Genomic DNA, 25,644 nt, shown 5'->3' on the forward strand with positions numbered 1-25,644 from the left:
TGCCCTCCATCCAGAGTCTATCTAGATCGCCAGCTAAGCTCTACACTAGAGCACACGGGTGGATAGCACCATCATATTATACCTATCTCTTGTTTGGTATAATCAGAATTTTAAAATTCTCTCCATTCTCTCTTTGGAATTGTCTAGTGTACTTTCTCTTATTGTATCTGTTTCCGCTGTGCCATATTCTTACATACTTAGGAGAGAAACAGCTAGCCATACTATACATATTCAGTCTATACGTCTATCAATTAATTAACCACGCTGGTAAGCCTGTTTAATTAATTAGAAACCTTAGTATAGCTAAGGTTTATAATCGTAGATACACGAAGGTTTCAAGATGTTGTCTCTATCTCTCTCTACAAGATTCCGTCAGACAAGATTTCGTCTCTCAAACACCGTCACACAACATTCCGTTTCTCTCTCTCTCTCTCTCTCTCTCTCTCTCTCTCTCTCTCTCTCGATTTGGAAAAATCCCATCACTCAAACAAAAAAACCAAAAAAAAAAGTTATGCCATCATCTCTCTCTCTTCAATGCAAGCCTTTCTCTTCATTTCTCATCTTCGCAAGCGTAACAACACACTTATGTCTCTATTGAACATATTCGCACTCTCTCTCTCTCTCTCTCTCTCTCTCTCTCTCTCTCTCTCTCTCTCTCTCTCTCTCTCTGTGGCTTAGCCCGAACTGGTAAATGAGAGGAGGTAGAGGCCTTTTAAAGGCCTCCATAGAAGTTTCCAAAACCTCCAGAAGCCTTGCAAAACCTCCATGTGTTGGGTTGGGAGGAGGAGTATTTCGAAACATGAGAGAATATATTTAAAACCATCCTAACAATTGAGTGGAATACATATAGCTACAAAATTGGTTAAAGCCCGATTTTCCACATCCCTTATCATCACACGCTCAGTAGGGTTTTTCTTTTTTGGTTTGGTGTTTTCTACCACAAATTATCTCAAGATGACCATGGTACTCATTATTGTACATGGTGGGTTGCCTGAAGGATGGTATAAGGATGATGAGTATATTTTGAAACATGAGAGAATATCCAAAACCACCCAAGTTAACTATAGCAAGACTTGGGCAAAGGGGTAACCATGTTGTAGTCACTTACGACACAAAGCTCAACAAGATTAGAATCCTTAAGTGGTCTAAGGCACAAAACGATGATGAATAGCCGAAGAGGTTACACCAACAGAAGGGAAGCAAAAGTGCTTGCACCACCAACACAAGGCTATAACATTGGCTGAAGTCCAGGTAACTAACAAGGTAGATGAGCAATGTTTCATGATATTGAGTATTTCACAATCCAAAACCATTAGAACCTTTGATTGTACCCCTCTGGATATGAAGTTGTGGGGAGAGAGAGAGAGAGAGAGAGAGAGAGGATCATGGGTTTAGCAAGACTTTATCTATAAGGGGCCTATCTATGTGTGTGTGTGTGTGTGTGTGAGAGAGAGAGAGAGAGAGAGAGAGAGAGAGAAACCCATGAATCTCTATAAGAGGACCTATCTATGTGTGTGTGTGTGTGTGTGAGAGAGAGAGAGAGAGAGAGTAAAAGAGAGAGAGAGAGAGAGAGAGAGAGAGAGAGAGAGAGTAAAAGTGGAACAAGGCTAAAAACACTAACATACTTGTTTTTGCAAGGTTACAAGCCTCGGCGTCGGGCAGCCTACCAGCAGTGGACTGCGGGAGGACTTCTTCCCATTGCCATGTCACCATATGAACGACCTCAGCGGAGAGCTCGACACCCATTGGATGATGACTGCAACTGCAATGGACAACTCTGTTGACTGTATTTCTCTCTGTTGTAAGGTCAGTACACCCGACTCTACGTGGGTTTTCAAGAGAGTGTTCTTTAACCTAAAGTCTGGAGCAGGCAATCATGTCAGTGTCCTTTCCAAATGGACCTCTCAATTCTGTATGAATTTAGTGAAGATTGGACTGAGAGTGGAATGCCCCTTTCTTCCACACAAAACGCAGCGGCCTATTACCCAAGGGATGCCCTTTAATCACAGTTCTACACCTTGAGGATTGGCTGCTTTTTTATCACACACCTTCTTTTCTTTCTTCTTTTTTTTTTGTCTTGATGATTGGGTGATTGAATATAACTGCTTACTTATCTTTATCATTATAATGAACTCAACCCTTAACTTTCAAGTCCAATGGATTTCCCATCTGGCTGTTGCGCCCTCTTATCAACATCATCATCACTGCCATCATCAGCATCATCATCTGCAGCAACGACAATATCATCATCATCATTATCTGTTTTGGCTTTATCTTCTCCCTGTACAACATGTATCCCTCGATCACATGTTGAGACACTGGCTACAGCTATGTATAGAAATGAGAAGTGGGTGCTTTCTGTGGCCTTTGGCATGGATCCATTCTGTGACAATCGACCAAGCCCAGTACCCAACACCTTGTATGAGATGTCGCCAACCTTGGGGAAACTAGCAGAAGACGATTGCAGTAGTTTGGAAGGCATGGAAGCTTCATTAAGCAAAAAAACAGGCCTGCCATACAATTCGGAGACTTTCTCTCAGCCTGCAAGCCTGCATGGACATGATGGATTGGATCAGCTGCCACCTGAGGCAGCGAATTATGCTACATTTGCTTCTATTTTGAAGCATTATGGTAAAAGGAAAAATCTTTCTCAAGGTAGGCTTTTGCATGCTCAATTAACCCAGCATAAACATGATCTTAATACATTTATTGGAAACTGTCTCGTTGAAATGTATGGCAGTTGTGGAAGTGTTGAGGATGCTCAAGCAGCATTTGACAATATAGATTCTCCTAATGCATACTCATGGAATATATTGATGAACGCATATGCGCAGAATGGGTTTTTGGAGGATACACGAGTTGTGTTTGGTAAAACACCAAATCCAAATATCTACTCATGGAATACACTGCTCAAAGCATATAGCACAAATGGGAGTTTGCAGAGGGCCAGTAATGTTTTCAGAGAAATGCCTTGTCGAGATGTCGTCTCATGGACCGCTATGATTGCAGCACTTAGCAAACATGGCCATAGCAAAGAGTCTTTGCAGCTTTTTCATGAGATGCAATCACAAAATATAAAGCCAAACAAGGTTACCTTTGTCTGTACTCTTGATGCATGTGCCGACCAGGGAGACTTGGGAGAGGGGCAAGGTATCCATGCTGCTATTATCGACACCCATTATGAGAAATATGTTGAAGTGGGGAACGCTCTCATTGATATGTATGGCAAGTGTGGCAGTCTTGATGATGCTCGAATTGTGTTTAGTAAGATGTCTCATTGTGACATAGTCACATACAATGCCTTGCTTGGGGCTCTTATTCAGAATGAGTGTAACAAGGAGGCGTTGAATTTTTTTTGTCAGTTGCAATTAGAAGGTTTCTTTGCAGATAAAATCACGTGTCTTTGTGGGTTAGATGCATGTGCTAGCTTGGCTGCTCTTGACGTCGGGGAAGAGATTCATACAATTATCATCACCATCGGATACGAGCAAGATGTTGTGGTTGGGAGTGCCCTTGTCAATATGTATGGGAAATGTGGGAGTCCATGCCATGCATTGAGTGTGTTCAACACAATCTATCAGAGGGATGTTGTCTCTTGGAATGCCATTATTGCAGCATTTTCCCAAAATGGGCAAGGGGCAGAGGCATTAGAGTTTTTTGATCAGATGCACCTTGAAGGGTTTAAACCTAACAAAATCACTTTTGTTTGTGCTTCTGATGCATGTGCCAGCCTAGGTACTCTAGATAAGGGGCACGAACTCCATGCCATCATCATTGACATGGGTTACCTGGAAGATATGGTGGTAGGCAATGCCCTTGTCAACTTGTATGGCAAGTGTGGAAGTCCGGCTGATGCTGGGATCATGTTTGAACAAATGCATGATCGGGATGTTATAACATGGAATGCCATGATTGCAGCATTTGCACAGAACAGGCATGGCAAAGAGGCTCTAGAACTCTTCCATTGCATGCAGTGTGAAGGTGTCAAGGGAGACAATGTCACTTTTTTGTTGGTTCTCTCTGCATGTGCCTTAGTGGCAGATTTTCAAGCTGGGCGAGAGATCCACACTGCCTTAGATGACACAGAGTACATTCATGACACACTAGTAGGAAACGCGCTTGTCCACATGTATGGAAAATGCGGAAATATGTCAAATGCATGGGCAGCGTTCCGTGGAATACCACAGAGGGATGTTACCTCTTGGAATGCCTTACTTTCAGCACTTTCTCAAAACAGAAATGGCCAAGAAGCTCTCGACCTGTTTCATTCCATGCAACTTGAAGCCATTGAGCCAAACAGCATTAGTTTTGTGTGCGCTCTAGATGCCTGTGTGAGCCTAGCTGCCCTAAAAGAGGGTCAATGTATCCATTCTGCCATTATTGCATCCGGACGAGAACAAAATTTAGTGCTGGGGAATGCTCTAATCAACTTGTATGTCAAGTGTGGGGCTTTGGGTGAGGCGAAAAGTGTTTTCAGCAGTATGATACACTCTGACACCATCTCTTGGAATATGATGATTGTTGCACTGTCTCAGAAAGGGTACAGTGAGGAGGCTTTTGATTATTTCAATAAAATGCAAGGTGAAGAAATTATGCCGGATACAATCACTTTTACTTGTATTCTGACTTCATGTGCTAGGATGACAGCCCCAGAAGAAGGACATAGGATCCATGCTACCACTATAGATACAGGATTTGAGCAAGACGCTGTAGTGGGGAATTCCCTTATGAGTATGTATGGCAAGTGTGGATGCATGGAGGATGCCAGCATTATGTTCAATAGAATGGCTGTTCATGATGTTATCTCTTGGAACGCCATGATTGCTGCGTTTGCCCAAAACGGACATGGCAAAGAGGCTCTAAATATTTTTCGCCAAATGCAGCTACAAGATTATAAGCCTGATGACATCACCTTTGTTTGTGTTTTGATGGCATGTACTCATACTGGACAGGTTGATCAAGGCATGCATTTCTTTCTTTTGATGGAAAGGGACTTCGGCATAACACGGACACATGCTCATTATGTGTACATGATAGACCTCCTGAGTCGTGCAGGACATCTAGATGAGGCAGAGGACTTGATTTACAGCATGCCATTCAAAGAGACAAAGACGGCATGGTTGCACCTACTTGGTGCATGCAAATCTCATGGTGATTTGGAACGTGCAGTACGCGCTGCGAGTGGGTGTTTAGAGACAGATGCAACAAATGCTGGACCATACGTGGTGCTGTCAAACATCTATGCTTCAGCTGCTAAATGGGATGATGGTGCTGTGGCAAATGTCAGAAAGGATTTGGAGAGTAATTTTGTCAAGGATCAGGCAAGCCAGACCTTAACTGAAGTTAAGGAGGCAGTGGATTGTCTTGTTATGGGGAATATATTGCAACTTCAAGTCTGCAAGTTAAATGAAGAACTGCAGAGGTTAACTAGAGAGAGCAGCAGGCAGGATGCTGAGTAAATGGCCTTGCCCTAAGCAAGAGAAAGCTAGGAGCAATTTGTTGCAGAATTGAGAGAAACAAGGATGATAGGCTCCAAGTAGGGCTTAACTAAGGCTAGTTACAGACTTGCAGCCTAGCCCCCATCCACCCTTTTTTTTCAGATAACTCCTCTGCAAAAGGGGACGATCTATCTCCCCCACCATCACCCTGCCCACCTGCACTTTCAACTGACACGCACAATGAGTGGGGCAAGAGTCTGTAACCAGCCTAATGCTGCCCACCCACAAAGCTGGCCAGGGTGATGTGGTGCTTTTAGATTGGGTTTCAGAGGCCTTCACATGGGGTGCCGGGGAATCCAGCTGGCCTGTGTCATCATGCCTAGTGTCCACCATCCCCACCAAGTCACCCATCTTACTTTTAGTGAACATTTGCCCCACTGGATAATTTGAGGTTTTTCTTCACTCGCTGGCCCACAGCCACCCGCTGGGCAGCTTGCGTGTGAAGTAATCCAGCCACCCACGGACTTGGCCACTGTTATTTTGTTGATCCGACATGAGATGCTTGATCTTCTTATTGAGTGACACATATGCCCTCCCTCCAGGAAACTATATACTTGAGTGACACTTCAATGCCACCAAAATATAGGTGACTCAAGTGGCACATGATTGTTGCATTCTAAACAAAGAAGCTGACAGAGTGATAATGTGTTTTGTGCAGAGTTCAAGGTTCACAAGGATCTCGCTATGTGCTCAACAGAAGACTTGGAAGCAAGTTTTCGATCAAAGAACTGGAGCTCAAGTGTGGTGTTTCTGTTATAAAGTTGGGTCTGCATTTTCGTGAGTGATGGATGGTTTACTTAGATGCATTTGGTGAGTGACAGGTGGTTTACTTGCATTTGAGTATCTAGATTCAGTCAAGAAGGTTGTGGTTGAGAATGTGTTGATGTGGACCTTTGTACATAGGTGGTATGCTAGGAGCCACTCATTCTTGTGGTAATTGGGAGCTCATTAGAGCTATATTATGGTGTACTTGGGATACATTTGAATATGAGTGTGATTTTCCAATGGAAGTTATGCTTTTACCTTGATTTTATCATTTGTTATAAGCCTAATTTTTGTTTCAGTGTCTAATATTGTTTGCAATAGAGTTTTGCTTGATGTAATCTCTTCATCTCCCTTCCTCATACAAACTTAGGCTTATACAGCCTTGAGAAAAGCTATTGATAGCTTTAGAAAGCAAAGTTCTTAATAGCCTACAAAAAAATCTAAATAAAACTATTGGAGCCTCTTTCCCACTTAAGCTTTACAAAAAACACCCCAATGCTTTAATAAGCTTGATCCCACAATTACAAGAGCATAGTCCCACAAAAAGTAATGCCGATAATAAACCTACCAAAAACAACACCAATAATGTGAAGACCCAAGAAAAAAGATTTCTCCATGGAAGCCCACCATAATCCAAAAAAACCTAGTATCCCTATCAATGTCGCTATAGATGACACATACAAATAGATGAAAACATGATGGATGCCCCAATACTTCATGGCACACACACGTGTATTCATCCCAACACGTGTGAAAACTTGAGCAAAAATTCCTCGTCACATTTACCACATCTCGACGACGACCAAACCACGCAAACATTGTGCTGCTTTTAACCAATGGATCATCAAATAACTCACTTCGATGCACAAGGCAGTCGAACATTGCATCTTGAACCACGTTGTCACATCGAGCCTTATATGTACATAATGAATGTGTGGGCATTATATCCTTCCGAATATCCTCATCTCAACACACAAGGGCTCTTGGTCTATGTACGAGCTACCGAGAGTGTGCATAGCCCCCAAAGTGTCCATAGAAATGTCATCACAAGTAAGGGATGATCATCAAACCCATGATCCATAAACCCATGTGTGATCTCATCTACATCCATGATATGAGTAAGAAAATCCCGAATGATACACTTGTCCTCCAAAACAATGTTAGCCCCAAGAAACTTATCTATATCTTAAATGTTATCAAAAACTCCCCATTAATATTCTCGTCCCTAGCAACCGCCGTGGCATTGCTAAGAAACCCATAGGCATCCTCATCCTCTGCAACAAACCATGTGAACCACACAAGAGTCAAAAGGAGAAGCAACCCCCATTTGCCTTAAGCACAAAGACACTTTCTTGAAGCACAAGCCATACAAATACTTGATCCTGAAAAGTGATCGATCTAACCACACAAGGAACTTGTAGGCATATGCATAATCCCAAATCTAAGGCCCAAGATCTCGTGTGACCAAATAAAGAACATGAGCCTTTTAAGAGCTACCATGCCATCATGTTGTCAAAACCATGTCGTGTTGAAGAAGAAAGAAACATACCATGCATCATCACTAGGTGTCGTATCATATACAATGTATCGAGATCACTTCATGAAATCCAAGAACTTGTGATGACTTCACAATATCCCATTTATAGAATCCATGCAAGTAATCATGTAGAAACGCATCACATGGCCAATCAATCCCTCTCAAAGGCTTGTAATCCATATCCACGTGATCATCAATAATAAGCATCAAGTCACAAGGTTCTTTGCCCTCCAATTCACCATCAGCATTGGGCTTCACATGCATACTATTCTTATGAACTTTCATGCACCCCAAATACCTCAATGGAAAATAGAGTAGACAAACGATCATAAGCATTGTCCTCATCATTAAATGTAGCAAATAAAAAGAGCAAACCATCACATGCTTATCTTCATTGATGTAGTTGAACTCTTTGCTCGATGGGTCTTCAAATAAATCCACTACTATGGAGAAAAGAGCATCAAATAGAGGATAAAATAGCTTTCCCGTTCTTCAACTAAACACTTCTGCATAATCATCATATCTTTATACATTTGCAAGACCGCCATAAATCATCATCACATGGATACAAATGGAAACATTACGGGAAAAAGATTATGGCCATAGTCATACACCAAATAGGGTTACACTCACACACAACCCATGTATGTAAGAGGCTTCACATCGGGTTCACCAAAGAATGTGAGGGCACAAAGATCACCACCAAATCCACCCTCTTGTGTACATGGAAGCATTACTCAGGCATTGTGCCCATGAGTGTAAAAATGGATAGACCTTTGAGTAAAGATCAATTTGATGAGTCCAAAATCAACCTTAAAGAAGCTCTCATCCTCCCAAAAAAAAAAAAAACTTACTTTATAGGTTTCTACTTTTATGGAAAATACTTATGTTTTTGTCAAAATACAAAGCCTGAAATGAAATTTAAAAATGGCTGTGGACATGTACCACCCCAGCCAAGCAGACCGCTAGCTAGCCAGCCGACCAAATCAGAATGGGGTGTTGACCACACCTCAAATGTGTGGTTTACCACACACACCAAAGGAGCAAACACAACACTGAAGGTCCAAACCATCACCATCAACCCAAAGCTCTATGGCGCCCTAAGGTGGCTCTAGGACTTTTCCCTCTCTTCTCTTCATAATAATCTCTTCATCCCCCTTCCTCATACAAAGAAGCCACTAAGCCTTATATAGCCTTGAGAAAAGCTATTGATAGCAAAGCTTTTTAATAGCTTTACAAAGGTCTAAATAAAACTATTGGAGCCTCTTTCCTACTTAAGCTTAATAAGCTTGATCCCATAAACTACAAGAGCCTAGTCCCACAAAAAGTAATGCCAAAAATAAACCTACAAAAAATAATGCCGACAATGTGAAGACCCGAGAAAAAAGATCACTCCATGGAAGCCCACCATCTAGAGCCAAACCCCGTATCCGTCGCGTCGACGTGACACACACAAATAAATGAAAACATGTTGATACTTCATGGCATGCACATAGAGTTCTACTTATCCTTCCTTGGTGCAACATGTCCTTATGGTGTCACATGCGGTCAAGCAAGAGTTTTCAACCCCTAGCTATCAGTTATGGTGCATTTTAAGTTCATTTGAATATGAAAACAATTTTGTAATGGAAGTTTTGCTTTCACATTGAGTTTATCATTGTTATTAAGCCTAAGCTTTATTGTTTATTATTAGCAATGCATTTTATCATATTCTCCTTGGTGATTATCTTAACACTAACACCACAAATCAATGATCATGGAGACATTGTCACTCCTTTGTAAGCAACAGGTAATATGGCACTCATTTTGTCACTTTCAAAATAGTTCCTAGCTTGTTCATGGGAACTTCTGGCTATTCTTTAGTTTTGGTTATATGGAGGGAGCTCAATGTGGCACGACTCATCCTCCCACTCTTTCAAGTTCAGGTTTAGTTGTGTGGCCTCTTAGATTCCTATTCATCCAGTCAAATATGTCTCTTTAAAGTTGAGAATTTTATTAGAACTCAAACTTTTGAGGACAAGAGGGCCGTGAGGCCTGCTATGTCCCATGGGCAATATTTGCACTCGCTTGGTTAGTACTCATTCTAAGGTGGGCTAGAACCTACCAATTTATAAGAGATGTGCACTAATTACTTCCTACTAGGAGATGTGCACTAATTACTTCCTACTAGGAGATGGTGCCCCTAAAGGGGAACGAAATGAAGTCATTACGACTCACCTCCGAGAAAATGTAACGGTGACTCTATGATGACCCATGGAAGGCTGACTTTCTCCTCCCACAAATTCCTTCTTTATTGCATCTAGCAATATGGGGTCTGGTTGGATTGGTTCCAAAGTCAAAGGCTCCAAAATTGGCTCTCTTTGTGGGGTCTATGATGATGACCCATGGAAGGCCAACTTTCTCCTCCCACAAAGTCCTCCTCTAGCAATATGGGGTCTAGTTGGATTGGTTCCAAAGGTACAAGCTCTAAAACTGGCTCTCTTTGCGGCCTCTTAAGAATAGTTATGGATTCAGCCAAGGCCTTAGGCATTAGGGCCAAAAACGGCTAGAAAAGGGCTGTTTGTTAATCTAAGGATTAAGAAATTGTCCAATTGTGAATTGACACGTATACAAAAGTATGGCATTCTTGTCTCCTCCAAATGTCTTCTTAACGGTTCTATTTTAGTGGCGAACGGCCAAAACGGCTAAATTTAGACGTTTACGATGGCTAACATTAAAGTTTGGGTCCAAAATAGTGACATCTTGTTCCATTTTTTATTTCAAAAAATCAAGCATGAAGATACGAAATCCTCTTTTCAGGCCTTGAAAACAACGCTATTAATGACAAAACACCAAATTTTTTCAAACGTCTACTTTCCACCTTCCCTTCATTTTGGCATATGGTTTATTCTCCTTTCTTTGCACTTTCAAAAGATTCACTATTTTTCTCTTATCTGTGAGCTTCTATGGCATCCTCACGTCGTCCTTCTCATAATATAACTTCTTGTGATTTTCATAACACGAGAGAAGATGGTGTTTGGAAACCCATGTCTTTTCGTGTGAATGATTGGGTAACAATGCTTCCCTCTTGCAAAGGTGCCCACAGGGTGAAAAGAACCAAGCGAAATGAAGTGAAATCCCATTGGAAAGGTCGTGTTCTTGCATTCAAAGTGACCGACAATGGCTGGCTTGCAAAAGTTCAACATGTCTACATGGCCAAAGACATGGTGTTGAACTTGGATGAACATCCAATTCTCCATTCTTACTGTAATTCAACAAAACTTTATCTATTTGATACAACACAATATTTCTCTTTCTGATATATTTGTTGTTTGTTTCATTTCAGTTATCTTTCCGTCAACAGCTGTGGAGTGGCAGCCTGTTGAGAGCTTAAGTGGCACATTCAAAGCAATTCACAAGGGGATTGCAAATGTCATGTACGCAGACAAACCACCTTCATTTTACAAATCAGTGGATTTATTTGTGTATTTTGCAGAATACAGGGTTCCATCAAGAGAAGGTGTTCATGGAGAATTATATGACATACCTATTCCCACATTAATGTCACTAGAATGGGAAGTTCCTGATCCAAATACCATAACAAGCTTCAAATCCAAAATCAAAGATGATATTCTTAAAGCAATGTCTCCTGGAAGGATTTCAAGAAGGATTAAAATTCAATGGTTCTTGCCTATACATGTCTTTGTGGCATGCTTCAAAACAATGGAATTGGAGAGGACAAGAACGATGTGGCTTAATAGAAGACTATCTCTGACTGATCTGGACACTGTACTTGGAGAAGGATGGAGTACCAAGGAAACGTTTCATATGGGGGACAATATCAGTTGTAGAGTAAGTCCAAATTCTTTGTCCATCTCATACCAACTGTGTCGCCAATCCCTAGTTTTGGGCTATGACTATAGGAGATGGAAAAGCAAGCTTGGTAGTTGGGTCCCTTTGGATTCTGAAGAGAATTTTCCAGAGTTTGAATTTAACATCATAGTCCATCCATTCATAGATCCCAGGAAACTCATAGTAACATCAAACTGGCGACTACAACATGTTAGAGAGTCGCTTGAGTTTCTGGACGAAATATCACCTGAATATAGATTCAAAGTAGATGATATTGTTGTCAGTACAAGGATGGAAAGTGTAACCTCATGCATCACATGTCTCCCCCCAAAAAAAGTTGTATTTGAGCCACTTGCAAGGGCAAGTTTGTAAAGTTGAAAAGGATTTCTCCAATCAATATATTTTGCTAGATTTCGTCTTGACTTCTTCACAAAATTGGTTAACAAATTGTTTGCGACACAGTACAAGGTTTAACAGTTGAATATCAAATTATTGATACTGAATTTAAGTACAGAATATTGTCCCAAAAAGGGTGTGTTCATATGGACAAAATGAACAAAACAAAATCCAATATGTGGAATCACTCTACAAAATCAACTTTCCTTTTGGCATGAGATGACCCTGCATCTTTAGAGAATCTTTCTCTCTTCTGCTTGCTTCGATCAAATTTTGCTGATTGAGGTTCAAGTTCTTGAGTTTTCAGCACTTGAGGTGTTGGAGAGGAAGACTTTAGAGTGAATTCCCCTAATGGTGGTAAGTTGGGCTCCTCTCTGAGACCTTCACGTGTTGGCGAGGGAGATTTGGCAGTGGGGTCTGGTTTTGGAGAAGGTTCTTTGGAGGTTGGCCTTGGAGACTTGGCAGTCTTCTTGGGGAACATGAACAAGAAATTTAATGGAGAGCCAATATTTGCCCTCTTACTACCTTTGTTGGATAAACAACGCTTCTGAATTTTAAATTTCACTGGTGAGTGAAAAGGAAGACCTTTAGTAGCACTCCTCTCTTTGACAGGGATCTTCTCTTTGATAGGTGTCTTCTCTTGAGCTGGAGAAGAGCTCTTCTCTTTGGTAGGAGGACTAGGGATTTTCTCTTTGATAGGAGTCTTCCCTTGAGCTGGTGAAGAGCTCATCTCTTTGGCAGGAGGGCTAGGGGTCTTCTCTTTAGCAAGTGGGCTAGGGCTCTTCTCTTTAGCAGGAGGGGTAGGGATCTTCTCTGTAGCCTGAGGGATCTTTCCTTTAGAATGGCTCTTCTCTTTAGAATGGCTCTTTTTCCCCTTGGAAGATCTGTTTTTAGTAGGGCTCTTCTTTCTCTTCTTCTTCTCTTTGGCAGAGGTTTTATCCTTTTTGAATGAGTCATCCTTGTCTTTGCTCTCCTTCTTCTCCCTTTTCCTTTTCTTTGAAGTTGTATCCTTGGCTCCTTTATTAGGTGGAAAGGGAGAATCAAGGTCATATGGATTGATGGATCTACTCAAAACCATGGACACTGCCTTCTCCCTTACCCAACTTACCCAAGAATCTGGATACTCATGCAACTAAGACAAAAGAAAATAAGAAAGTAAGAAAATAGGTCACTAAATGTATTCACTAAATCAATCAATGGTTTTCATTCATGAACTTACAGGAAGTGTTGTCATTCTAAATCTTGACTCAAGAAATCTCCAAGCATTTGCAAGTACCATCCATCCACAAGATGTTGAGTCTTTCTGCAAGGGAACTTCCTGATTGAAGTACTTAAAATCTTCAAGTTTGTAGTCTACATAGGTAGAACCTAGAAAACTCAAGATAAGTTTGGCAGCACTGCAAACATAAAATATTGAGGGTCAACCAAATAATTGAAATCATGCAAGAAATTGTTCTGGAACATAAACCATGGAAAAGTTGATTCTTACATTTTACTTCTCCCATGAATGGATGCCAAAGAGTTCATAAAGATCACATCTCTATCCAATAGATTGAAGATAATAAGACTCCAATGGCCTCTGTGATAATATGAATACTGAAATTAGTTATGAATACTGTCATGTCTATAATAGGCAAAAGATAATTGAGTATGAGTCTTACACTTCAACATAAGGGTATACAATGTAATTGCAGGTAAGCATATCAAAGTTTTTGAGAAAACTTGCAAGATCCCCTTGCCTATTGAAAAGGCACTGTGTAACAAGGGGATCAAGAATGGTCACTTGCACAGCCATTGATTCATGGAGATCCCTCATAAGACATCTGGAGACACAAACAAAACATGTCAACAAAATATGGAGTCTGAGAAATTCATCAAGAAAACAAAGGCATTTAAATCCACACAAACCTCAGACAGATGAAGAGGACTGTGTCAGATATCTCAATATTGTGATTCACAAGCATACTTGTGTCCTCAGGGGCAATGTCACAATAAACCTCATCCTCTCCATGCATGGACACATCTACAATCATTTGACCTGTCACATTCTGATAAAGCTCTGAATTGGATGCATGGAGAATTTCAGCTTGCTGAGAAAGAATGGCATCCTCTGAAATCTTCTCCTGCTCTCTCTCTTTTTCAACTTCTTCTTTGATATCCTGAGCTTTTCTTGTATCATAAGAATGAGAAATATCTTCAATAACAACTGATTGCTTGGTTTGCCTTGCTGGAGGGATATTAAGAATTTCAAAAGCTCTCATATCTTGACTTGGAATAGACTCCAAAGCTTTGTCAAACTTATATCTAAGTCTGGACACAAGCACAAAATCTTTGCTCATAAGAGTGATCCTATGAGCAAATGCAGCAGCAATGTAGCCATCATTCATAAAGTCGATTAGAAAATCTTCAGCAGCCTCTTGAAGACACATGAGGGCCTGGGTCTCCCATCGCACTTTCTGAAGATTTGTGTTTCTCATTTTGCCAACTAACCTTTCTGATATGTCCCTGACAACCCGAGTAAATGGCAGTCGAGGGATGAGAAGACTAGTAGATTTCTGTGCTACTCTTATCTCTCTTAAGGACTTCACCTGATAATTCAATCTCTTTCTTGCTGTCGCCCTCGCACGAGGCTTTGGAAGAGGCTTTTCTTGTTTGGAAGGTCCTGGTTTGTCCTCAGCTTTTTCAGTCTCCAATGGTGGGTAGACTTTCCTTGCAGTCTGTTTTGTCCTTGCCATTGAAGCTTAAAAAAAGAGACCAGATGAAGAGATTTGTATAATAGGACAAAAAAATAAGGTAGCCCGAACGAAGCGATAGAGCGAATCCAAAGATAATGGAAAGTGATAATCGCTTGATTCAAGAAATAAAAAAAAGAAGAAGTCCCGAACGAAGCGATTGAGAAAATCCAAAAATCTCAGATGAGCGTAATCGCTTGATTCGGGCAGGAAATAAAAAAAAGAAGAAGTCCCGAACGAAGCGATTGAGAAAATCCAAAAATCTCGGATGAGCATAATCGCTTGATTCGGGCAGGAAATGTGCAATCGCTTGATATGGGAAAGGACAGAACGAAATGTCCTGGAAATGTGCAATCGCTTGATATGGGAAAGAAATGAAAAAGTAGGTTTGGGAAATAAAAGGTAGTCTGTTTTCGCTTGATACAGTGTCAGAGAAAAATATGAATATTTTCAACAAAATTAACTTTTTATACCTCGGATATGTCGTACAAAGGACCGTTGGGTATACGTGTCATGTAATCATTATTGCCACGTGGCATAAACAATCACTATTTAAGGTGTTTTAATCACGCTACATATATTTTTCAAAACTCTCTTTCAATTTTTTTCCCCAGTTTTGGATCACTTATTTGCGTCAAATCAAGCTGTGCACCGTATTCTCTTCCTAGCCCTATTTTGCAAAAATCAATATTTATTTTGAGACCTTGGAATTGCCAAAGCCCGCACCAAGCGATAGAGGCATTCCAATTTTTTTGGACCTTTCATTTTCGCTTCGTTCTGGCTCATCAGAATTTTTCAGGCATTTTTCTCAAATATCTCAATGAGTAAAGGTGTTGCGGGTCGACATGAACTTGTTGAAGAAAGCCCAAGTGAGAAACTCTTGAATGCTATTTTGCAAGATGGTCATGATATGAAGATATACGTTGATGCAGTGGAGATATTCAATCCAAGGTTTTCTCTTTCAGATGTTTTGTTGAAGCTAAAGGACATTCTTGAACATGAGTACAAGCAATTTGAAATGTCAATTCAAGCTCATTGTTTTCGTATCGGAGACCATGGTTTTTGTCACCTTACAGATTTTACACAGCTGTCTGTGGAGAAAGCCAAAGTTACAAAGAGGTTCAGTAGATTTTCAAATAGAACCTCTTTCACATGCCCTTCATCCATTTCTTGTCCAATCCATAAAAAGCATTGCAACCTTGTTCCCAAGGATGTCTCCTTTCTTTTCTTCCTATTTTTGAAAGCAGAAATACAGGATAAAGAGCAACAACCAGAAATTGATGCAGAGAATGAGGAAGAAAACTTAAATGTCACCACAGTTTCAAAGTTAGAGAAATGTGAGATTTTAGAAGAGGAAGAAATTGATGTTCAAGCTGAGGAGAGAGAAAGTGCCAATCTTGATGTTGCAGAATTTAGGGCTTTCACTATTACTGAAGAGCCCTCAGAGGAAGCAAGCATATCTGAATCCTCTGTTACTCTTCCAAACCTTCCTTTCTTCTATATCAATGAGAAAGATTTTATTCCTCTGTCCTATCTTCAATGTCTCTTCAATATCAGAGAAGACTACTGTATTGCAGCAATTTCAGAAGCTTGTGAAGTGGCCAAAGACTTTATTGATACAGAAGTAGAGTCAAAGGAAGAGTTTTTGGCACTTGATTTGCAAACATCTGACAACTCATTTATCCCTGCTAATGATGCACTTGCCTTGTGCCTTAAAAAAGTGGAAGAGGGGAAACCTTCCTTGAGTGATGAGGATTTTGAGAACAGGCTTATTGAGTTAGGTATTGAGTCTTTTGGTAGAGATTTCAAGCTTCAGGCAGATTCTAATAAAGTGGAAAGGGTTGGCTCATGCAACTTGATGAAAGACAAAGTAGTAATTGAGGATGAGTTGCAGAAGGTAGCTTCCATTTAATCTTTTGTAAAATGTTATTGTGATTGTAATTTTTTTAAATTGAGGTTTTTGTCTTGCAGATTGAATTGCTTGATAAGGATGATTTTCTAGGAAGAGCTAGAGGCAGCAGAGTGAAATCTACACACACTAGGTCAAGAAGGCCTTCATTTGCTCTCATGCACTACTTGCCTACATTGGATAAGGCTGTGTTCTGTGCATTCCACATGAACTTCTCTGAAGATGCTGAGTTGCCAATATTTGCCTTGAAGGTGTTGTCAAGGTTCATGGGATATACTCCCCTTCAAATAAATGCTAACAAGGTTTTGCTTCTGGAGAGAGCTGCTGCTCTTAGAATCTTTGGATATGCTGCAGGTTTCAATGCCTCAAGAGCAGGATACTTTCTTTGCTACTCTAGCTATGCAGCTGCAGCTGAGGTGTCAGATATCAATCTTCTTGGAGGTTATAGAAGGAGAAAATTTTTGAGATACAGAGGTGACATGCCAAGTAGTCCCAAGAGAATCAAAAACTAATGTACACAATATTTTTCAAGGATCGATTTTATTTCAGCAAATATTTTGTTAGAGGTACAAATGTGTTAGTAATCATTAGTCTCTTTCTTGAGGTGTTGGTGTAGTTTCAGATTGCTGGGTCTTTGATCTCATCCTTTGTAATTGCCTCCTGTAGAACCAATTGAATAATTCTTTTAGTGCATTGCTTCTTCTTTGTCCACCTCCTCCTCTTCGGGTACATCTAAAAAAGGAAGTTCTCACTTGATAATGAGACTTTTCCATTCCTTGTGTATTCCATGTTGCAAGTGGTCCTTCTGTAGCAAAATATGGTCCATGCAAGTAAAGAATATGCCACAAAGACAATTTTTGCTAGTACATTTAAGAAATTACAAGTAATAAGTCTGGACACACCAATTTATAACTGTTTTGATAAGTCTGAACACTCACCAAGTAATAAGTTATGTCTTTTTCTCCCCAGGCATCTATGATAGCTTTGATCAAAAGCTTTATTGCGTTTTTGAAATCATCTGCATAAGTATTTGAACCAACTTGTTGTCTAAGGACTTTGAAAAAATTGTCGAGTTTTTTCCAAACTTCCATACGTTTGTTGGCTACATCTGGTCTACTTTTGACATTTGTGGTGATGACACATAGCTGTTTCCAACAGTTCCACATTGCGTTGACTTGTTTGGTGTCATGGTTGCTCAAAAATCTTCTCGCTTTTGCTCCTCCCATTGAAACATCTTGCAGAACATCACCTGTACCTCCAGAAAGAACAGGATCTTTTTTAAGATGCACTTCCCCACCATGAAAACCCATTTCAGAGAGCAAGGCTTCGCACTTTTCTATGCACTCATCTGCAAGTTTAGTCGGCTTAATAGAATATGCATAGTCCAGATAAAGTCTGAGCATTGTTAACCATTACTCTCTAGTTTGAATCATTAAGCAATGGATAAACTTTTGGTTTTCTCCACTAAGCAATGTTAACCCTTACTCTCTAGTTTGAATCATTAATGAGATGAAGGGAAAGATGCATTGTTAAAATTGAAGACTCATGCAAAGAGAGAAGAGTGCAATTTTGGTAATTCAACCCCCTAGTTTCAATATTTACTCAAGTTTGATTTTATTAAAGTGTTTATCTAGAAAATAAGCTCTTTTAATTCTCTTTCCATTCATGTCATTAATTTTTCAATTCAAAGTCTCATCAATGGCCAAAAATTCTCCCAAAATGGCTATCTTTTAGTTGTTTTGGATATTTTTATACCCCTATAGTAAAATGCTCAGACTTTTTTGAGTTTTGAAAAGTTTTTATATAGACATGAATCTCCCTTCAAGTTATGCACACTTATGTAATTTAGTTATGCACACTTATGTAATTTAGTTTTAATGTAGACATATGTATAAAGAACAGTTATGTTATATTTATGTTGTGTTTATTTTTATTTTTCTATAATTTTTGGCCAATTTATACCCCTATAATAAAATGCTCATAATGTTTTGCTGGATTATCTGTTTTAAAAAGTTTTTATATAATTATGAAGCTCTCTTCAAGTTTACACACCTACATTTGATAAATCATCATACACTATTTTTAAATAACTTTTATCATTATTTTATTTATGATTATTTTCTCTTAATCTCTTTATAAAATTATAAACCCCATGCATCTTATCCACCTGTGAGTTCCTCTAGTACCTTGTTTTTACTTTAAAATGTTCCATCTCAATCACCCAATTCGTACAGATGAACCATACCAATACTCCCCGCATCTTTACATTTATAATCTTGATTTGGAATACTTTCTTCCAATAAAGGATCTCCCTCTTATTTGGAGCAACGAGATTAGCAGAAATCGTTGCTTCTCTCAAGCCTTTTTATGTTTCCTTCTATGAACTATGACCTCAAGTTTGATGTATATATCTTTATTCTCAACTCTTATGGATAGAAAGAGAGGTAAGGAGGCTATGAGGTTTCATGCAAGTATGTTTTGGATTCCAAGAAGTGACCAAAGTGATCCCCAAAAATTTGCATCACAATCTCTCAAGTGCACAAGGATCCCAAATCCCATAATTCCTTGGTCACCCACTTCGAGACAAGTTGCTGGGAAATGCTTGCCAAGGGTATGGGTCATTGGGAAATGCTTCCTAAGCATGTAGGGTCATTTCCATCCCCTTAAGAGAATGTGCTAGGTCTTTCAAACCTATACCATATTAAAAATCAACCTCATAAGACCCTAAAAATGAAGAAAACCTTTCAAGGAAGCCATTGACCTCGAAAACAAAAAAAAAAAACTTTTCAACTAAGGAAGATGAAGACTCCGAAACTAATGCGTGCGGAGGTCACCCATCCACAAGTTACACCATCTACCTATGGACAAAGAAGCCATCACCGAGGACCACCAAATCGACCAAGACCTCAACTTGCTCAAGGTCAAGTTTCAAGAAGGCCTACACAAAGAATACCTCAACAATAAGGAGAAAATACTACCTTACAAAACACTCCAAAAGATCTAAGACTATTTAGAAGTCAATCAAACTCCTCATCCATAGAGCCCCATTTTCCCTCATAGTGTCAATGAGATCTTATATTCCTATAATAATATGGCTTTTCACATGTTGATGCCTACCTTGTAAATGATTTTTGAAGATGCTAACTTGTGCACTATCCATGCCAAGATGATAACAATAATGACCTAGGACATGATGCAACTAGCCCATAGGGGATTAGAGTGAAACAAAACTAGCCCATAGGGGATTAGAGTGAAACAAAACTAGCCCATAGGGGATTAGAGGGAAACAAAACTAGAGTAATGAAATATATCTTTTTCTCAATCTTGTCAAGTGTTCATTGTATTCTTGTGCCTGGCATGTCTTTGCTACTCATATGAGATTGAATGAATATTTAGATTTAATAATTAATTATATAATTATTCAATATTTTTTAATAATTAATTGTATAATTATTCAAGATTTCAAAAAATAACATAGCAAAAATATAAACTAGGATAACATGCACATCAATCATACTTGGACTTGTGAAGTGCAAGCACCAGAGATTTATGCAAAAACTAATTATAGCCAATTTAGTTTTTAAAAAACTAGGCTAAAGGAAACAAAATTTCCCAACACAGGATGTAAGAAGCCCTTTCAAAAAAATGTGTATGGCCTTCCTATGCGCCGTCATGGAGAATTTTACATTCTCTAGCTTAGTTCAACAAAAACTAGATTGGTTGTATACAAGGTTTTTCATCTGGTACCCTACAACCCCTCAAATCATTTGTTATAGTCTTGCCAATGTGCTTGTTATCCTCGCTCATATTCCTAAAGTGTGCATGTGAAAAACTCATAATCTACATTTGATCACCTTCTAGCTCTCAAAACAAGGTTTAGCTCTAGCACCATTAGTGTGCCATCAATGTACGTCTTATTTTAAAATTTAATAAAATAAATCAATTATACATGAATAGTTAAGAATTATAGAAATATAACACCTAATAAGACAACAATCAAGAATATATTTTACAAAAATTTACTTATAAACTAAATTGGTTGTATACATGTTCATGTATAGTTGACAATTATAGAAATACAACACCTCAATCAAGAATATATTTTATGAACCAAAGTGCACAAATATCATTTCATTAGTACTTTGTGACACATTGGTTTAGTAATGTTAAATGTAGCAAGCCATTGTATTGTGACTTACATTTTACGTAATACAACACAATTTCAAAAAAAGTTTTCCTTGTTATAGGATTATCAAGATTTAACACCTCTCTCTCTCTCTCTCTCTCTCTCTCTCTCTCTCTCTCTCTCTCTCTCATACACACACATACACACATCTAGCCATTTATATGTAGTGATGTGTGGACGTAGGTTAATAATGGGTCAAGGGAACTTTTTGCCTCCTTAGGAGGTTTTTATCCCAAGTGTGTGTACACACTCTTATGAGCTGTATAGTGACCTTCTTATCAAGTCACTTCACTTGTAATTCACTCATTCTCATCTCAATATACTTTGAGTGTTGTGATTCTCTCTATCTCTACATCTATGTGTGCATTGCTACCTTGATCTCTACTCCAACAATTGGTATTTGAGCAAGCTCTCTTGGCCCTCACCCCCTTGTCATCACCTGCTCACTACATCTATGTGTGTGTTTCTACCTTCATCTCTACTCTAAGAATTGGTATTTGAGTAGGCTCTCTTGGCCTTCACCCCCTCATCATCACCTCCTATCAAGGTGCTATTCTGATTGTCTTAAATTAAGCTATTACCTTAGGTGGAGAAGGTATATCATATATTGTTTATGTTTAAAAAAAATTACACTTTTTGAGCCATTTTTTGAGCATGTTTCAAGGATCAGTCATGTGTTGTAAGATTTTTGTAGACACCTTAGGGGAGTGTCATTTCGAACTATCTTTTTTAGATTTTAGGTTTGTTTCACTGTGTATCAGTATATATTTGGTGTGTAAATACAAGGCCGTCATCGTGGTTTCTCCATTGTGATTGACAACACATTTTTTAGCTCATTAATCAATAGCTTTATAAGCATTATCATCATTTTAATTGACCTTTGCATCCTTGCTAGTAATATTTTACACTCTATACTCATTTTTCATACATTTTGCAAGTTTCTTTGTCATCAAATCTATTGGTGGCACAACCATCTTGGTTGCATTCAGTGGGTATTGATAGTGCATGTAGGTTAGAACACTTACATTTTGTGTAAGAGATTTGTTATTTATGGGGGCTGAATGGTAGTTAATAATGAATTTAGGATGCCACTAAGGATAAGCTTGTTGATAAGACCAACTACCCGTTGTTGTGGTTATATAAGATACATCATATATTGGTTCCAAAGGGCTTTGAAAATGTTATTATTGGCATTGAAGCGTAGGATAATATAAATACTTTGGATGGTAATATTAGTTTAGATATAACTATACCACATCCACCTTCACACCTCTCATAGCAGAATAAGATAGTTAGGATGGCAAGGATGCACAGAGACATAGCAGAATAAGATAGTTAGGATGGCAAGAATAAGATAATTAGGATGGCAAGGATGCACAGAGACATTAGGGGAAATTTGGGCCCTCTAAGGAAATTTGGGCCCTCTAAGGAATGCCACATCATCAAAAATAGGGCCATGGTAAACTTTTTATAAATCAACTCCAATTTTTTCAGAAGTTGCGTATTTAGAATCTACTCTTCAAGATCTTTCCATTGATATATAACATGATGGGGTTTGGACATGACCCATGGAAGATGTACAAAAAGTAGGTTCAAAAGTGATGATGCGGACCATTATGGTAGCCTTTAAACTTGATTTTGAGGAAAATGGTATATCTTGAGCTTAGCAACTCCAAATGTTTCGGAGTTTGAAATTATAAGATCTACTTTTCATGATCTTTCTAATGATATGTCATATGATTGGGCTTTAACATAAGGTAAGAAATGTTCATTGCGACCCCCATTTTCAAGGCAAAGATGGCAAAAAATCCCTTAGAGGGCCCAAAAATAAGCCCAAATTTTTCCTAATGCATGCATTGGTGGCACTTTCTGTGAAAATGACCATTATAATTCCTCATACTCACTTATGTAAAACTACCAAAGAGGCTTGGGATACAGTTGTTACGCTTTACCATGTATGTAACAAGGCACGAGTGTCCTTCTTACACAAGTAGTTAGAGTTGGAGCATATGAATGAGAGACACTTAATGGATGAGTTTTTAAGAAGGATCGAAGATCTTAAAGAACAACTTACATGTATTAATGAGGCATATCCGAATAGTTCATTAGTGTCTACTATTCTCACAACTTTACGGTATTCATACCAGGGTTTTATATGCACACTTTGGTAACTCATTATGAAGGATAACCCCAATTCCCTTATATTTGATAAGTGCCAACAAAATCGAACTAGTATACATGTGGGATATCAGGCATTTGTTGCCACTAAAAAAGGTAGAGGCAAAGCTTTTGTAAAATCAGGCTAGTCTTTAAAGGATACCAAGAAGGGGCTTAATAAGCTTACAAAAGAAAGATAAACGCAACTATTATTGTGTTGGAATTAGGGTTGCAGGAAAGCACACAAAGCTTGGAGAAGAAGAAGCAAGAATGCACACAACACAAAAAGTATTAGATTGTGTCTATGTACAAAAGATAAGTTAGCCCTAGAAGGATGGGCGTATATACAAGCCGGGGGGAAAAACCTCCTAAAGAGGGAAAAAGTGCCTCGGCAGTCCTAAGTGTGTTCACACACATCACTGCCTATATATATATGGCAACAAATCCCCCCTAGGAGTGATGGTGTGAACGAGAGCTGGCACTCATGTATAGGGGAGTGCCATGCCCGAAGTAGATCAGTCCACAAAGGGGAGCAAGCCCAAAGCTTTGCAGAAAGCTTCGAACTTCTCACGAGGAAGCGCCTTTGTGAAAAGATCGACGAGGTTGTCTTGTGTTGGCACATAGGCCAAGCTGATCTCTCCTGCTGAGAGTCTCTCCCTGACATAGTGATAATGCACTTCAATGTGCTTTGTGCGAGCATGAAAAACTGGGTTTCTCACAACTACCAATGCGCTCTGACTGTCAGTGTAGATAGAGGTGGCAGACTCCTGTCCAACACCCAAATCAGCCATAAGCCGTCTGAGCCACACACACTCAACCGTAGCTGTGAAAGCTGCCCTGTACTCAGCTTCACAACTAGAAGTGGCCACAATAGGTTGCTTCTTGCTCAACCAAGATATGCATGAGCTACCGAGCATGAAACAAAAACCACTTGTGGACACTCTTGTGTCATAGCAACCAGCCCAATCTCAGTCCGAAAAAGCATGTAAATGTGGCGGCAACGATCCCCCCTTGGGATAAAACAACCCAAGATGTATGGTGCCACTCAAGTAGCGAAAGATGCGTTTAACTGCCTTCCAATGCTGAGACCCTGGGCTATGCATAAACCTGCTCACCTGTGAGACTGCAAACTGAATGTCCGGCCTCGTAATGCATACATAAATGAGGCAACCAACAGCTGTCTGATAGAGTGTGACATCAAAGTGATCTCCAGCATCATAAAGACTCAACTTCAAACCTGTCTCCATTGGAGTAGCAATAGGCTTGTAGTCTTCAAGGCCAAATCTCCGCAACAATGTCTCAATATACTTTGTCTGACACAAAGCAATACCTCCATCACACTGCTTAAATTGTATCCCCAAATAATGATGCGAATGCCCCAAATCTGACATCTCAAAAGAGGCATTCAAATCAGCCTTAAAATCAGCAATATGACTCACATTTAGTCCTGTGAGCAGCATGTCAGAGAGCAATGATTAGATGTACATCATCCACATGTTTAACATACAAAGTGCTTTCTGTTGGACTATTCTAAAAACCATGTACAGTCAAATATGCATGTATCTTTTCATACCAAGCTCGTGGAGCTTGCTTTAAACCATATAAAGCCTTTTTCAACCTGCACACTTTGTTTTCCTGCCCTCTTTGAACAAAACCACGAGGCTACGATACATACACCTCCTCATGTAAATCTCCATTCAAGAACGCAGTCTTTATGTCCAATTGATGTACATTCCAACCATTATGAGCTGCCAATGCACAAATGCTACGAATGGTAGTCATACGACAAGTGGGAGCAAAGGTCTCATCAAAATCAATGCCCTTTTCTTGAGCATAACCCTTTGCAACAAGTCTAGCCTTATAGCGATCAACACTGCCATCTGGCTTTCGTTTCAACTTAAAAACCCACTTACATCCAATGGCCTTTTTACCAATGGGCAAATCACACAGACCATGTACCATTCTTGATTATAGCATCATATTCACTTTTCATTGCCGCCAACCAATTTTCTGAATTTTGTGCCTCATCAAATGAAAGAGATTCTTCCTCTTCACACATACTAGACACAGCCAAAGCATAACAATCTGATGCATAAGAGGCATGCTGAAAACCTGAACGAGTACGGCTAGTCATAGGTGCATCAATCTTACTATCACGCAAGGTTTGCACCAGCCATTTAGGCATACCTCTAGCCTGCTCATTTTCAGCCCTATCCTCATGAATTACATCCTGTAAATCTGCATCAGAAATAGGCTGATCTATGATGTCGTTTGAAATCTGCATAGGCTGAATATTTGCCTCATTAGGACTTACATTTGAATTCCCACCTGTAAAGAGAGGCAACAATGTATCAAATACATCCCGTGAGCTCACACCTGTCTCTTTGGTACATGATAACAAAGACTGCACAGCATCTTCCACAAAAACAACATCTCGACTAATCAAGATACGCTTTGACTGCGGATGATACAATCTGTATCCCTTGCTCTCAGCACTATAACCAACAAAAATGCATCCAATTTTCTGCGTTGTTACATAGGCACTAAAGCATAGGCCAAGCAACCAAAGACACGCAAGTGACCAATAGAAGGCTTCCTGCCATGCCAAGCTTCGTATGGAGTAATAGACTGCA

The 25,644-nt window shown here is 39.5% G+C and overlaps 1 long non-coding RNA gene across 1 annotated transcript; it reads left to right on the plus strand.

Annotated features, from left to right (window-relative positions):
• Nucleotides 1–1,640: 1,640 nt before the first annotated feature.
• Nucleotides 1,641–6,508, plus strand: LOC147631769 (uncharacterized). The gene is made up of 2 exons (XR_015267347.1): nucleotides 1,641–1,806; nucleotides 6,157–6,508. It is a non-coding gene; the product is annotated as an uncharacterized LOC147631769 (long non-coding RNA).
• Nucleotides 6,509–25,644: the final 19,136 nt, after the last annotated feature.

The sequence above is a fragment of the Cibotium barometz genome, chromosome 14 (genome assembly GCF_041138505.1).
Source record: "Cibotium barometz isolate CiBa-2024 chromosome 14, ASM4113850v1, whole genome shotgun sequence".
Taxonomy (NCBI): Eukaryota; Viridiplantae; Streptophyta; class Polypodiopsida; order Cyatheales; family Cibotiaceae; genus Cibotium; species Cibotium barometz.